Genomic DNA, 15,919 nt, shown 5'->3' with positions numbered 1-15,919 from the left:
AAACAGGTATAATCCTACTTCCTCAAACATCGCAAAATACACTGTACCTATAGCCACGATGAAAAGATTAGGTCACCCCATGCTGTTTAAACTCCTCTCTAGCAGATGCTCATCTCTACTTTTACACTTCTTTGTTCCCTTCTGTGCATTTCAGGCATGATCCAAAGCTTGCCCGAGTCCATGAAAGTTTTCCTGTCAACTTCAAAGGGCTTCAGATCAGCCTCTGCCTGAGAACTTCTCAGCCTGTTTCAGTCCTTTGACTGCAGGACTAGGCCACAAGCTCTCCGCTTTCTTTCATGAACTTTCCAAACAGAAGGTCTTTTGTGTTCCTCCAAACAATGCCAGGCGCTGCTGACTGGCTTCAGCATGGCTGCTGACACCGCTGGAGATAATAGTGATGCTTATTTCCGCTTTCTCCTAAAATCGTCCTAGGGGGAGAAAGTGCAGTGAATGGAAATCGGATCCTTCTATCCCACCTCCCCTCCTCACAAATGGCTGTTGTTTATGAGTGTGCGTGTGTGTGCAAATTGTTCCTTGATTAAAGGGCACTATTGGCAGTGCTTCAGGGAGGAGTTCCAGGAAGACTTTTGGGGGAAAACACTGTTATCATTGTGATCTGCCAGTAGAATCCCCATGAGGGAGAAGCAGGCTGTCCTGGAGCAGGCAGTCTTTCTACAATGTGTGTACAGAACTGACAGCTGTCATCTGCAAACTGAGGGCTGATCAGCAAAGTCTAACACTTTGTTGTCCCCTTCTTGTCTACTGGATCTGACTGGCTTGATTGTGTAAATAAAATACTGCTGTTAGTGTATATCAATTAATAACCTGGTTAAGTGATTGGAGAAAATAATAATTTTTTATCTGTTTGATGGTTGAGAGCAGTTTAATAAGAAATCCTTGTGCCATTCTTGACTAGAAATGAAATGTCTGTTGAGCTAGTTTGTTAATTTGAGACATCCCTCTCCTTAAGAAGGAACGCTGTGATGATTACTCAAGTTTAAGGCTCTTTTGTGGGGAAAATGCTGTTAGTCCTGAAATTTCTGAGGCAAAGATTATGATTTTCAAAATCAGAACCGCTCCTTTTAATTGCTTACCTTTTACAGATGGTCAGATTGAGAATCCTGAGAGATCTCTGCAAGGTGTTGCAAACTTGGTATTCCAAAGGCAATGGTTACTTTTTGTTGTGTGTCTGTTCTGTGTGTGGTGTGATGCAGTGGGAAGCCTGGTGAGTTCTCTCCCAGTGTCTCTGGCTGAGGACATTTCCCGTAACGGTCTGTGTCTACATGTCACTTTGAAAAATGATACAAGGCATCATTTCCATAGTTCATTAATATAATTTTCATGTGTCCTAGCATTCTGAATGGTTCCAAATGAAGTTTGCATATGTTATGTACTATGTATACCTTACCAGTAGGAAATAATAATTAAAAAATCGTAATGTATTTATAACTATACTCATAACAAGATAACTTAGAGCTGACCTACTATAGTTGGGCATAAATATAACCAGCAGCCCATAGGCATTGGCACATTGTTTTATTCATCCATTAAGGGAGTAAGCAATTCAAGAAGGCTGCTGCTATACCAGGTAATACACACGTTCTTGTAGCTGTCTGTGCATGCATAGCGGCTCAGTGCTCAACACAGCTCCTGTGGACAGGTCCTTAGCCTAGCGTTTGCTGCCTGCTGTAGTTGTCACTTCATAAGTACATTTGTTTCTGTATCCTGAAGAGAGTTGCTTTATGTTGCTGTTCTGACATAAATTTCCTCATTGGTCCCCTATACCCACCATGTTTCTGCCAGTAACTGTATGCCCACATTCTGTCTGTGGATAGTCAGTGGCTCTGAGTTTTCCAGAGAGGTCAGTGTGGTTTTTAGATAGGATTAGTTGTGTCCTGTCTCATTGTACTTAGAAGGAAAGTGAAAGGATATGGTAGAAATCTTTTTAACAAAAGAAGTCTCCTTGACTATCTAATGACTAATTTTTGTTTTCTGACTTATGTTTATATTGCTTGCTTTATCCTGCAAAAGATCATATTTTCTGTAACTGCTCATTCTCCATCTATCCATAGGTTGACCATAAAAGTTTCTCTGTTGTCTGTTGCAGTGAGTTGCACATTAATTGGTATGTTGACACATTTGTCTTTATTGATTGGAAATACACCGCTTCGTTGGCAAATGAGCTGAGGCTACTAGGGCTGACTTTGTATCATTCAGTACTTGCTTCTGCTCTTACTCTTTTCTCTAAATAACTCCAGTCTCTTAGATACTTTTTTTTTCCTTCTTTTCTTCTTAGGGAAAGTCTGTGAGACACTGAAAAAACACTGTAGTTGTCTCCATTTCTGCTGTTTTCTTTGAAGGTCAGGTGATCTTCAGAGCACCTGATGTTACATTTGTGGACAGATGTACCCCTAAATTCTTGAACGTGAGATCAATATTCTCCATCTGTAACCTTATACTCACACTAGATGGAATTCATTGACTGAAAACAACAATGCTATTTAGAAGAGCTGCTCATGAGCATACTCAAATCTTTCCTTATTTTCTGTGAGTTAATTTCAATTCCAGCAGTTAGAACAATTAGTTCTCACAGTTATTTCTTCTCATGCTGTTTCCTAGTCATGGTGACTCTGACTGACTTTCTAAGGTGTAAAATGTGACATGCAAAAGGAGAGCTGTTCTGAGCAGCTCACACTGGATATGAGCATAGCTACCTTTAATTACAGCAAGAACCTTGGCATGATTGCACTGTCATTCTGCTCTGCAGTGCAGGCTATCATTAGTGCTAATCGGTGGTCTCTGTTCTGCCTTTGCATCTTTGACACAGTTACTCTTTGACAAAGCAGACTTTTGGCACAACCCTGATCAGAGAGCAGGGGAGATCTGGTGGTTTTCACAAAAACCTGTTATAATTAAGGCTTCCAGTCTGGGATTTAAACTACTTCTTCCTCTTAAAAGCTCAAGAGGCTTTTAAAAATATTTTGCAGGCTGAAAATGAACCTACTGCTGATAGAGGCATAGTCTGCTGACAGTACTAGCTGCAGCCAGATCTGGAGGAGGCAGGTGCTGCTCTTGTTCCTTCCTCAGGCTTTGCCTATGTGCTTCTGCCCTGAGTGCTTTTTGAACAGCACTCCACAGTTGTTCCTCAGTTTCATGTGACAACAGCCGAGTCCCCTAAGCAGTTAGAGGAGTATTGCACAGTTGGCTTTCCTCCGGTGCCAGCTCTTATCTGAGTTCAAGCCTCATGTAGCATTAATTTTCTCTGCCCACTTGGAGCCAAACTGCTGTATGCAAGGGGCTGTTCAAAGAAGTCCCATTTCCCTGTCTTGCCAGAGGCAGTGCTCCTCCCTTGAACCACTTTTTCCCCATACTGTTGCAGTTTGATGACAAGAAGATGAATCAGGGGCTAAAACTTCTGCCAATGGCAAGAATGCAATTTGGCACCCCTTGTGCCTGGCATCCAAAGGATATAAGCCATCAAATTATCTGTGCTCCTGGTCCAGCTGAGTCTGTTGGTTTATGACTAGAACATCCCCTTCTAAAGCATGCTTGAGAGTTAAAAGGCATTGCTAAGCATTTACCACATTATGGATGTGCTGAGGACAGTCGGGCAATTTTGACAGCACAAAACCTGCTCCCTGCAATGCTATTTCATGCCTTCTTGGTAGACAGCAAAAAGCAATTTGAGAGCTGCAGCAGGATGGAAAGATTTGTAGCTGCACAATTCATGTTCCCATGTTTCAGCCTCTCACAGGCCATGCAGACCTTCTATTATTAGTTTTAAAAGGAGAATAGCTGACAGCTGATTGGTTTGAATGGCATATTCCAGAGAGAGCTGTTTTATGACTGAGTTGTCAAGAGTGGCAAGCCAAGAAAGTATTGACTATAGTTACAAAGAAAAATCTCTGATGTAGAACACAATCCCGTTTATCCAAAAGATTTGTAGGGGACAAAACCATCTTCATACCGCTTTGCTGTCAACATGTTCAAACCCATGTGGGGGAGATGAGAAGCTGAAAAGCTCAGCCTGTTGCATTCATTGCCTAGCAGTTCCTGGGAGAGCTCCCTGGGGGTTTCCTGGCATGTTGTTGCAGGGCAGGGGACATATCACAACTTGGTCTTCAGAAACCTGCCTAAAAATAATTTCAAGTGACTCATTCTGGTGTTTGGTTTTTGGAGAAGAGTCAACTTGGTTTCAGAGGGAAGAGTTGGGGAAAAAACCCACTTTTGGACAATGAATATGCTTTATCTAATCAGCTGATGCTCTGGATTAGAGTCGCTGTGCGTCAGTCTGGGTTTCACCATTGTACTGACCCCGCTACACTCATGCTTGGTGCAGCAGATTGGCTTTTGGGAATGTATGAAGACCTAAGAGCAAACACTGTTTTTTTTCAGCGCCCTTTGTATTAGCGGCAACAGATGACAGTACGTTGCAAGTTGACCAGTATCACGCTGGGGCATGCACAGGCAGTTGCCTGGCCACCCCTTTTGTTTCCTTTGGAAAGCATTGCCCTTGTGTGCCAACTGTAAGCAAGACCCTGCTCCCAGCCTGGGCAGCTGAAGCGCAGCTATCTTTCCTTGGTCTGTGGCTTTAGTGGAGAACGAGAGCCAGTCCTGTCCCTGGAGCTGCAGAAGATGTTCCATTTAGGTCTTCTCTCTCCTACTGCATTGAGCCTCTGCCATGTCACCTGCTTTCATGGGGCTGTTCCCTCTGCCCCCACTTGGGATGCTCTGAGGGGGCAGGAGTCACAAAAAGTGAAAGCAAAGAGGGACGTGAGGGGAGAAGGCTAAATTGCCCACAGACACCATGGGCTGGGAGGAGATGACGTGTTTTTCAGTGCAGAGAGCTTGTGTCCTTGAGGGTGATTGGTGATCAGCTGGGCAGGAGCACCATTCCCTTGAGCCAGGCCAAATTTGTTTAATGTGAAGGTAGAGTGAAGGCAGAGGTTGAACCTTATTGCATTTAGAAACATTCACTTCATGCCCATGATTGGCTGTGTGGTTTGGGGGGGGGGGGGGGGGGGGTTGCTATACCAGCTGGTTGTACAGGGGACCCCATCAGCAGGTTATAATCTCTTCCATGCCCGACTCGGTGGGTAGTACAATATACTGTCAAATTTTGCATTTGCATTAAGATCTGCTTTCTTCTATGGAGACATTATCCCATTTTCTGCTGAGGCACATCAAGAGTAAGGGTCCCTGCTGCATTTCGCTATTGGCTGACATGCATGGACGGTAGAAAACAAATGTAAACATGACTCTGTGCCATGTATTGCAATAGGACAGAATGCTTCCTGGGCATTTGTGACTAACTGGAAGAACAGGGCATCCAAGTGGCAGCCCTGACTTGGAGATGATCAGCTGCAGCAACTTGTTGGCATACCCCAGCACAGTTCCTGTGCCTGTGGCTCTGATGCCTCTGGTACTGTTCTGAAAGTATGGCCGGATCCTCAGGTAGAGGAATATGAAGCCAGTGGAGTTATGCTAAAGGTTCCCATGATTTTTCTGGAAAATCTATGCAGTTCATGTTCTGGATAGGGCAGACTGATTGCAAAGTGCCCATTTATCTGGATATTCCAAGTGTCAGTGGTTGCTCTGGTCAGGCTGTGTGATGTCCTGAGATGGTCACATTCCTCTTTCTGCACCTCAATAAAATTTCCATGTGCAAAACCAGGCTGCACTGGGCAAAGCTCTCTTGTGCATCAACCTCTTGCTGAGTTGCATCAGGTGTGTAATGTCGTTTTGGCAGTTGTGTTGCTGGTGAGATATCTGACCTTGCCTACAGTAGCAATGCACATGGACTTCATATCTTCTGAGATCTGGCATCACATGTGCCCCTTGAGGACACAGGAACAGGACAGACTCCAAAGTGAACTTCCACTGGTTCTGACAAGGATGAGTTCATGCAGCCTGTATTGGTGCCAAATGATATGCTGGGTTATGGAAGTATTAAAAAACTATTAAATAATGATTTTTCATGAGAAAAGGAAAAAACTGTTTCTTGCAGCAAGGGAACAGTTGGCTGCTCCTGAGTCTGGGTAGAAAAGGGAGATGCCTAGGAATAGGTTGGAGGAACAGTGCAGAAAAAAGCCAGCAGATTATCTGTCAAAAGAGGAAAGAAAACCTTGTAAAAGGTAATTATGCTGTGGATGAGTTGTTGGCTTCCTACATGGTGGACAGATGAGTAGCAAAGTCAAAACCCAGACTTCTGACTCAGTGTAACACCATTTCAACATTTGTTTACCATCTGATTTAAAAGGAAACCAACCAACCAAGCCATCATTGTAGACTGGGAATCCTGTAAAATACTTTTTTGGTAACATGGACATAGCATTCCCAAAACAAATCATTCCAGGAGACTTGTGGTATTGGGGTGATGCTGAGAGCCTGCTAGGCTGTTTCACTGCTGCCTGCTACTGAACAGCAGCAGCAAATCTGTTGGCTTGGACAGATTGCCCTTGTGACACTGGTTCATTAACAGTTGTCACATCAGTTATATTTGACAGCCTCAGGTATGACAAATGTGAGAAAAGCTGTGATTTATCAGCAAATCCCCTGTGGCCCTAGTCAGGAAAGCATATGGCTAAGAAGAGAGAATTATTCTTCCTGCTCTTTGTTACTAACCAATCCTGCTCTTTCTGTGTGAACCAGCCAGCTAGGACTAGTTGCATTCCTCTGTAACTTTCAGTACCTCCTGTATGGGGCTGAACCAGTGATGAATTAATACATTTTTCGATTTGTTGAGGACTTTCATTCATTGTTTCAGCAACCAAAGATATTCAAAAGGCTGGATTCAAGTCTTGGGGAATGGAGCAGAAGTGCCAGTGTTCTGACTGTTACAGAGCAGGTTTGGGCACCCTTGAATCAAACTGGCTTTTTTATAGAAGGGTTATGGCGATTCAGACAGGTATGTTGAACCAGTGGGGTAAGCAGTCAGACTCGTTTTAGTAACTGCAACAGAACAAAACAAAAAAAGAATAGGAACATTTTATTTATATTCAACTATCTCCCTTTGAAATTCCTCATTGAACACTATAAGATGAAGCAATCCACAACTGTCCGCGATCTGTAGGTTATATATGGTATGTCAAATCACACTCATACAAAAATTAGTGGAAAAGGGATAAAATTACAGACACACAGAGATCTCTTTCTATCATGAATGTATCAATCTGGAAATCTAGCAGGATGCATAAAATAAGTCTTTGCCTCTCATGCAGGGAAGGTAAAAAAAGTGAAATACTAGTTGAATAAACTATATATAATATGACATAAATGAGAAAATGGGGAGGGCTCCAGAGCTTTGTGAAGTATGACACGATTGCCCTTTCCTGAATAGAACCAGATCTGCTTACAAGCATTCAGTTCATCTCTGCAGGGAACTGCAAACAGGATGCAGCTTTGCTAATATTGGCAGGTATTGGATTTTTTTTTTGAACTGAAGTGATAGACCCTGGTGCTCCCTATCATGTGGTTGAGGCCACAAGGTTTAATCTTGGTGCTATGCACTGCTCTTGTGTAGTTTACCTGATAGCTCTGTGTGTGCAACGTATGCATGCATGAATTACTGCTTACCTCAGCTCCCTGTATGAGCAGCCTCCAAGTAGTAAAACTCACCAGGAGCATTTTATCGCCAAACCAGGTAGAAGCTTTTGTTTGGGAGATCCTAGCTTTGCCCGAGAGAGGTTTCCAAGAGCGTAAAGGCAAATCTGCTTAGTTCAAGACTGTTCTGGGACTGACCATCTCACTGGACTGCAGCAAGGCTGCGCACAGGCAGTGCTGAGCAACTCCCTGGCTTGGGATTTCCAGTACTGTCTCTCAGAGAGGAAATGGTGATGCTTCAGCTGCTCACTAGTGCACTGTTGTTTATAGTCCCACAGTTGTGTCATTGCAAACTTGAAGGTGATGACTTCGACTGAAACACACATAGTCAAATATATTTATTTTAAAACAGTAAGTAATAAATCTAATTATTATTTATGTGGTTACTGCTGTAAATTAAGTCAATAGTTTTTCCAGCATTGTTGGAAATTCTAGACAAAGCTGCCAAGTAAAACATGTGAATCCTATTTTATAGCTTGTCTGCTAGGTGCAAGGGGGAAAGCTGAATAAAAAAGAGGTTGGGATATACCTCAGAAAGACAAAATTTACTGTGTACTAATGGCAAATGTCCACTCTCCTGATCTCCATGGGAGCAGTGGTGAAGAGATGGAACAGATCATCTTTATTATGACTGATCTAGCATAGCAGGAGAATGAAAGACAAGGGATGGAAATGTGTTTGTTCTCACAGAACGCCGTGTACCTCAGCATAGCTGGGTGTTTTGTGAGGTAATATCTTTTAGTTTACGTTTTTAAGCAAAAGCAAATCTCTATTTTGAGAAAGAAGGAAAAGACTTTTTAAGAAGAGGAAGGTAATGCTTAATGAATGAAGTATTTCTCTGCAAGTTTTGAGATTCTATCATGTCTGTGGCATTGAAAGTAGAAGAGGCATCACTTTAAAACAGCTGATCAAAAGGAGTTGACAACAATTGTGTACTGTGTGAACTTTGTGGGTAGCCTGACTGACATCAGCATGACTGTTTCTAGAACTTCACTCAGACTTCAGGGGGGAGCCAGTCACCAAAGCAAGCACAGACCCAGCTGTACTGAGTCTTGCAAGGGGAACCTTTGCTGTGAGCTGAAAGGCAGCTGGTGGCAGTGGTATGCACCATTACCAATTGTATTGTACATTCTTTTTCAAAACTACAGCAAAATGAAGTGTTAGTTGACTCATGACACTTACTACAAAGTTCTCTTCCTCTCCTAGTAGTAATCAGTCCCAGCAAGTTACCTCTTCCATTGCACCTTTCTGAGATGCAGTGATGCTGTAAGAAACTGTGTGAAAACATAGCAAACTCAAGTTGCCATAATGTTTAAGAGAAACTACTTAAGTGAGACTAACGTTTTGGGGTTTGTTTGTATAGTGTTCAGTGTGCTAAGTCCTAATCTGTGGCTGAGCTTCTGAGGTAGTGGGTGTAATAATAACTGGGCTAATAAAAATCAGGCCTGATAAGCATCACTGTTGAATTGGGTAAAATACTGCCTTTTTCTAGCTGTAGCTCCCCAAAAGATCAACACGTTTTGATTTTTGAAGACTCATTAATTATCTTTTGGTTAAAAGGAAGGGAGAACGACTCAATGCATCTCTATTTGCACGTTACTTTTTCCCAGTCCTGTCACAAATCTGTGGCTAAAAATGCAGTACTTACAAAATCTCTTCATCCTGTATCTCGATGGGAAGTTTGCATTTCTGTTGTGCTTCCATAGCCAGCACATTCCTGCAGTCAGGGAAGTAGAAAACCAGCTTCTCAGAACTGTGAAAAGTGCTTCATTTCTTAGCTATCTGTTCCCTAGTTTGGAATTTTTATTCTGCCTTTAAAATCTTTCCCCAGAAAAATGAGTTTGAAGCCCAGGCGGCATTCCTATATAAGTGACAGTCATCTTCCTTGGGAATTGAAGGATCACTGTCACCTGGAGTTATGGTCTTAATGACTAAGATGAACAGATAGTTAGGAATTTGTTGTAAATTTCTATTTTACCACTCATTGTTTCTTTTGAATGTAGTCATACAAGGAGAAAACGGATGTCATTGTTCTGAGACAAATCAAAAAAGGGTGGGACTCCCAAGGAGTAAGATGGAGAGTTAATATTCAGGCTGTTGTAACGCTAGGTCTCTTAGTCCCTGTAGTAGTAACATACTCCACAGTAGCCAGAGAACAGCCTAAATGGGATGACCCAGTTTGGAGGCAAAATCATTCTTCAAATTCACACACGGCCTCTAAAGACACACAGGGTCAGTTTTCTGATGTATTTGAACACTCAATTGCACATGGAAATTTTAAAATTGTAAGAAGTAGTTTGAAGTTTCATTGAAATAAAAATTAATTTGATTTGTTGATGAATGTGGCAATTCCACTAAACAGTCAGATATCTGGAAATCTCCTCTAACTCTGTTTTTGGGGTCTTGAGGTCAATGTTCTCAAAAAAGCTCTGAGGTCCCACTGACTTTCAGAAATGTTGAAATCCTGAGTGCCCTGAAAGCAGAACTCAAATCCTGTAAGCACCTTTTGCAAGGTGTTCCTGTATGCATACTCTGCGTTCCCTTGTGGGCTAAAATACTGTATCTTCAAACTGCCTCTGAAGTCATTGGTCAAACAGAAATTTTGGGTTTTTTTTTCCAGGTAGAAAAGTTCATTTTCAGGTTGGCAACTATGTTGACATTTCACTACTGTGAGAAATGTAAACAGTTTGCATTTTAGATGGAAAGAGAAATTGAAACGAAGTTGTCCTGAGCTGTGCAGAAGCTGGCTTAGCAAAGGCAAAGTGGATCCTTTTAGGAGTCATGGAGCTTTGAGTAGCATTCCTACAGAATCGTGAAACTGCGGAGAAGTGAGGAGAAAACAGTAAGAGATGGAGGAAAAAAAAAGTGACGAAAGCGAAAGTATAAGTGGGGAGTGTCTGCACCATACAAATTCAGAGGGATGTTCAGTAAAATGACAGTTAAGAGATTTTATCTTCCCCACCATCAAAACCTTCCAATTAATATGCTTTTTGAAGCAGTTCATCTTTTACAGTTTAAGTTTTCCTACTTAAGCTGTAGCTGGATTGTATATTTGCAGCTTTGTATCTAAGGCTATATTAATAATTGTAGATATCCAGGTAAAGGTAAATGTGACACCTGTCTTGGTGAATGGAGTTAGCTTGCCCCTAGATTAGGGGCAATAGATCTGTGATGGACGCAAAGCAGCAGATCAGGTCTCAGAAAACTGTGTCTATGAGTATGTGACTATACAGATTTTTCTTCTTCATTTTTCCCTAGATAAAAAGGTATATACCCAAAGGGGCTGTGCAGGGTGTTGTTGTATTCAGCTCTTCTCAATCTGAAAGCTGTTAATGGGTGGGAAAGAAACTGACTGCATGTCCAGTTGTGGGAAAGATATGAGGACAAATGCCTGGAAGGGTAAGAGGTATGTGTAAGGCTGTGAAGAAATAAAGGTTTTAAAAGTAATTGAATAATTAGCTCTTGTTCAAGCAGTGATTCATAGATCTTGGTTTTGGCTGTCTTTGGGCAGAAACTTTGGAAGGAGCAGTAGCCAAGAGGTGAATGAAAATGCACCATAGTTCTTTTGGCATATTGCCTTCCAAAATAGATGGTGGAGTTTCTTCTGATGGAGCTATAGCTGCGGTGCTAAAAACATTTCTTACCTTAGTCATGAACAAAGCCACTCAGAGCTGAGTTTACAAAAGATAGTCTACAGCAACTGTAGTCAAAGCAGGGTTCATTTTAAATTGTCATTCATACTGTAAAACAATTGCCCAGTGTCAGTCAAAGAGAGTTGAAAGACTTGAAGGGATCTAGACTGATTTGCTGTACATGTTATTAGGTGACCAAGTAGATAAAATATAAGAATGCTGTGCAAAGGAGGACATGGTGGTGGTTTTTGCATGGGCAAAACACATGCTTTAAACTTATCAAATGGAAAGCTTTGTGAAAGTTTGGTTAATAGTTAACAAATTATCAATTTTTACTACAGAAGAAATCTGTACCTGATGGCTGTCATAGTTTCCTTTGACTTCATTTAAAGTTTTATGTTAACTTAAGTCTAGTTTCTACTTCTCCAGGTACTGTGGAAATCTGATTTGTGGTGTGGTATGAGTATATCCTGATTGAGTTGGAGATTTCTAGTGCAATAAGCTTTGTGAGAAAAATGAATATTTGGATATGGCATGTTAAATCACAGACTAGATTGCTGGATTTAATGCTTGGGCTGAAGGACCATGTTACCAATTTAAAGGGTTTGCACCTTTTTTTTTCCTCTCCCCCCCTCCTTTTCTTTTCTTCCTTTTCCCTGCTCAGAGGTAGAAATAGTGCTAACCCAGGGAGCTGATGGGGGTTTTGTTGTGGTTTTCAATTTGTTTTTTTGTTTGTGGTATCCTGGCATCAGATGCTTCTCTCATCTTGCCTTATGCAGAGAGCTATTGACAAAAATTTTGTCAGCTCTGTTGTAATTTTTGGGGTGGTGTTTTTACCAATGGAATATTTTAAGACACTGTGGAAAACTAGAGACAAATACTGCAAAAAGCAGTGAGCCTATAGTTTGAAATTAGTCATACTAGACCAGTGTTCTTGGATCCCAATTTCCCTTTAATTTGAACATCAGAGGGTAGTGACTCCCTGGAGAGCCTAGGGAGGCTCCTGAAACAGCTCTGAGACTTTAACTGGTATAAATAACCCTGTACCTTTGTGGTACATCTTAGCTGCAGAATATGCAACTAATGGGAAGCACTGGTTATTTATTTTGGGGTTTGAAGTTGTCAGGGAGCATTACCGTGACACTGCACAGGAGTAATAGGGCTAGCCTGCTGTATAGACAGCTAGACTCACTAACTGGTGAGTTAAAGGCAAAGCTGACATAAAGTATGTTTGAGATCCCACTTATGCTGTTACTAATGAAAGGACCTTTCTGATGCCTTTCCAGCCCAAGCTGTTGAAGCTGTGTGTACACAGTAGGTTTCCTTTTCTTTTAGTCATGAGGTACATAAGTGGACTTGCTTCTTTGTGTCTCTGGGCAGTTGGATTCTGCTGCATTTTCCCTTTATGGATGATCCTGGTTGAGAAGTCTGCTAATCTCCATTGAACTTGACAGAGAAAAATACTAGGGATATGGTTTTGAAACTGAAAAGTGCAGCACTATAATAAATTGTGGCTCTCTGGTTGAACATGAGGATAAAATTCATTCCAGACCCTGTGTTCGAATGGAACAGTTTATGAATGGAAGCACAGCCCCTGGATTGTATTTCAGCATTAGTCTCTGGTTTGGAATTGTGCTATTTCCAACATAGACAAGGATATGTATTTTATAAGCTTCCATTCTTCCACTCTTCAGATTGTCCAAATATAAAATACCTTGTGCTGGAGATTGCTGTGGAGTATATGCCATAGGAAAAAACATTTTATTTTTTAAAAGAAACAGGTTAGTAACTGTTGTGCACAGTTTTCAATATTTAAAATAGCTTTATATTTGGCTGAAGGAGAACCGGCTAATGCTCAGAGGTATCACCACTGTATTTCTGCTTTTCCTCACTATCCACGTCTTGTTCTATGGTCATCACCTCTGCCTCAGCTCTGTCACCCATCAGAGAGGGAGGGATAACTCTGCTAGATGGCATCACAGCCATGTGTGTTGCTTACTACTATGTGATACAATCAGATGTTTAGATGAAAACCACCAGCTGTAGTAAATGTGAATTAGTATTGGTTATATTCAGATGGGCATGCTGGAGGAAAATAATATTGTAGCTATCAAAGAAACAAACAAAAGAAAGCATGCTTAAGCAGCGTGTATTAGGAAATTAGGAGTCTTGGACGGAAGTCTATAAATCTGCTAGACAGCAGCCGAGAAATAGATGCTTAAAGACGAAGGAGCCAAAACCTCCTGTCAGTTAACATACTGTGGTTTCACCCACTGCTTAAAACTGTTTAGTTTTAAACCTCTCAGATGGATTATGTTATAATGTTGACAGAAACAAAAAAGGCATACAAAAAGAAAAGAAAAACTTAGGGAAAAAGTGTGAGGTGTGATTTTTGCATCTGTTAACTGGAAACAACATTTTTTGTTTATTCTTTCTCACTGTGATGTTTAAAGATGCTGAGCTCCTATAACTTTGGCTGAGAAAAGGCAAATTCTGTTTGAAGTGTATATTCCTTTCTTCATTCTTGCTGGTTTTCCTATGTCATATTTTTAAAGCATAGAAATATCAGATTTTTGTTCTCTGAGCTAATAAAAAATATTTTCTAAGTAACAGTGTGTGGAACTTGGAATAAAAGCTGAGACATGGGCAAGATTTTTAAAAGCAGCTGAGTTGCACCTCAGCAAAGCAGATGGATAGGGGCAATACAAGCAGCTCATTTTGACCAGTTTGCTAACAGTGTCTTTGTGTGTATTATGCAAGCAGAGGTATACTGGGTTCTGAAGTATGCTGGCCTACCTCTGGAGAGAATTTCCCTCTTCCCTTTGTTCTGAAAGGGGTGTTGTTGCCCTTCCCAGCAGAAGTCTGAGAATAAATTGTTTCATCTTGTCTCAGCAATGGAATTCAGCCTACCTGTACTGAAATCAGCTGAGGTAGCCTGCATTTAGTCCAGGCAGCTGGAAACAGAAATCAAGTCTTTGATTTTCAGTTAATACTAAAATTATGAGTATGGATTATGATATTGTTGAGAGAGATTCTTTGGAAAATGCTCATGTATTGTGGTCTGTGCATCACCTTTGCAGAAAAATAAGAGAAAAATACTGTTAATAATACAGGACCCACATGTTTATTGATGTCTAGGACTTTCTTCATCACTTAACTAACAAAAGAGAGTTCTGGTTTTGCTTAGGTTTTAGTACTTAATAAGGAGATGCAGGGGCTTTGGTCAAATAGAACGTTCAAGCTATCTTTTAAAACATCTATGTACTCTTTTTGTACATAGTACATGTGTGGGAGGAGTTAAATATGGCTCTATAACAAGGTTTCTTATTTCGAAGAGTGTATTGTCATAGAGCTGTGGCAACTAGTTAGTAGCATATGCTGGACTGAATTGGACAGGTTCCTAAATATGAAATAGGCCTGTAATTTCGTGAAGTTAGAGACTCTAGAGCCACCAAGAATTGTCTCAGGAAAGAAGTCGCAGGGAACAGCTACAAAGAAGAAACAGGAAAAGTCTGCAATGGAAGGAGAAAAAAACTCATGGGGAAATAAAGGTGCATTTTTGAGGTCAAGAAGCATAAATACAAAGTGAGGACTGCCAGAGGTGAAGTTGTATTAGACACTGCTCAGGATATTAAAGCAAACCAAAGTATTCCACTGCCTCCCCCCCCCTCCCAAATTTATGAAAACACAGGTAGGAGAGATGCATGGGATAGGTGGGATAACATGAGAAGAATTCTTCAGTGACTAGTGGCTGTACAGAATATCCGGAAACTAACCTATGATCTGCTGTCATTCCCAAGGGGGTGAAAGGGAACAATGAATACTGACCTTCTGGGTGAGATTGGCCATGGTGACAAAGAAGAAATACCGAAATAATACTGGAATAAAATGCTAGCAGGAGCTTTGATATTTCTCCATAAACGAACTGAAGAAAAGAGGGACAAGAATCAGAAGACAAGCAAACAGAAATTTAGACTGAAAACAATGTTGTCACAAGAACTAGGGACTATCTGAAGTGGAAGAGGAAGCTAAGATTACTGCACTTGGCAGTTCCTTTGGGTCCTTTATTTTCTATGTAGAAGGGTTAATTATACCCTTCCCTTTCAACTGATGATTATGATTTTAAATTTTGCTTGTTTTAAGCTTTAGTTCAGCTCCTCTTAATCTTCACGGGTAAACAGGTGTGCAGGCAGCAAAGTGGGAAAAGATGTTGCAAGTCTTACTGAAGCTTTGACAATTGTTATTCAATTGAGACAAATTAGGAGAACAAACACGCTTGTGAAATGTTCTGAAGAACAGAGGGCAGGAATCTGTGTCAAATCCATTTGTTAAGTGGTGTTTTAAAATATTTTATTGCCAAAGGATTAGCTGAAATAGCTATTTGTTCATACATTTATTTTTGTTTCTTAATGGAAGTACCAACTATTTTTTTTAATGTTCTGTCCATAAGCCATAACTTAACTATTTTCCAACAGAATTTTAAATCACAGCTTATTCTGAAACTAGTTCTTGAGGGCTCCATTCACTGAGAGAGGAGTGTGACTTTTTTTCTTGCTTATAGTGCCCAAAGAAAACTTTATTTTTCACACCGCCCAAACCCTAACAAACCCCAAATCCTGTGTTTTGCCCATGTTCTAAGGGATTGCTGGGGACTATGGTGAGAAAACAGTGGGAAACAACTGAGA

At 41.0% G+C, this 15,919-nt stretch overlaps 1 protein-coding gene across 5 annotated transcripts in view; it reads left to right on the top strand.

Moving 5' to 3' along the window:
• DENND2B (DENN domain containing 2B) overlaps nucleotides 1-15,919 on the top strand; it is a 176,669-nt gene that overhangs the window by 39,110 nt on the left and 121,640 nt on the right. The gene's annotated exons all lie outside the window — the stretch shown is intronic.

This window comes from Falco rusticolus, chromosome 10 (assembly GCF_015220075.1).
Source record: "Falco rusticolus isolate bFalRus1 chromosome 10, bFalRus1.pri, whole genome shotgun sequence".
Classification (NCBI taxonomy): domain Eukaryota; kingdom Metazoa; phylum Chordata; class Aves; order Falconiformes; family Falconidae; genus Falco; species Falco rusticolus.
This window is presented reverse-complemented; position numbering and strand designations above follow the sequence as displayed.